General features: G+C 49.3%; 1 non-coding gene and 1 pseudogene across 1 annotated transcript; both read right to left on the reverse strand.

Moving 5' to 3' along the window:
- Positions 1 to 98, reverse strand: LOC123179652 (uncharacterized; annotated as a pseudogene).
- Positions 99 to 468: 370 nt separating this feature from the next.
- On the reverse strand, positions 469 to 587 carry LOC123179651 (5S ribosomal RNA). Its single transcript, XR_006490529.1, has one exon. It is a non-coding gene; the product is annotated as a 5S ribosomal RNA (ribosomal RNA).
- Between the last annotated feature and the right edge of the window lie 64 nt (positions 588 to 651).

The raw sequence follows: 651 nt of genomic DNA on the forward strand, positions 1-651 counted from the left end.
CCAGGAGGTCACCCATCCTAGTACTACTCTCGCCCAAGCACGCTTAACTTCGGAGTTCTGATGGGATCCGGTGCTTTAGTGCTGGTATGATCGCATCCGACATGTTACCCCCGCCTTCGTCCCTTATGCTTGCCACTCCCAGGTCCACTGCAAAGATGATTGTCATTCTTACTACCATTACAACCGTTGCCTAATAATGGATAATGCCCTATATATACTACTTACTCCCCCCCCTCAAACACGGAGACGAGTTTACCACGGTTTCCACCCCTCCCTCTATACCGCAGCAACACGTATTTTTTTACCCCTTTCAGAACGCGCTCCTCGCGCCACAAAGCCGCCTCTAGACGCGTGACCAATGAGCAGCGAGCTAAAACATATCGCAAATGTCAAAAATAATATAACGGGCTTAATATATATCGCGCACATGCGATATGTTTGTCACGAGCCGCAAAAATAATTAAAAAGGGAATGCAACACGAGGACTTCCCAGGAGGTCACCCAACCTAGTACTACTCTCGCCCAAGCACGCTTAACTTCGGAGTTCTGATGGGATCCGGTGATTTAGTGCTGGTATGATCGCATCCAACATGTTACCCCCGCCTTCGTCCCTTATGCTTGCCACTCCCAGGTCCACTGCAAAGATGATTG

Source organism: Triticum aestivum, unplaced genomic scaffold, assembly GCF_018294505.1.
Source record: "Triticum aestivum cultivar Chinese Spring unplaced genomic scaffold, IWGSC CS RefSeq v2.1 scaffold291566, whole genome shotgun sequence".
In the NCBI taxonomy this organism is placed as follows: domain Eukaryota; kingdom Viridiplantae; phylum Streptophyta; class Magnoliopsida; order Poales; family Poaceae; genus Triticum; species Triticum aestivum.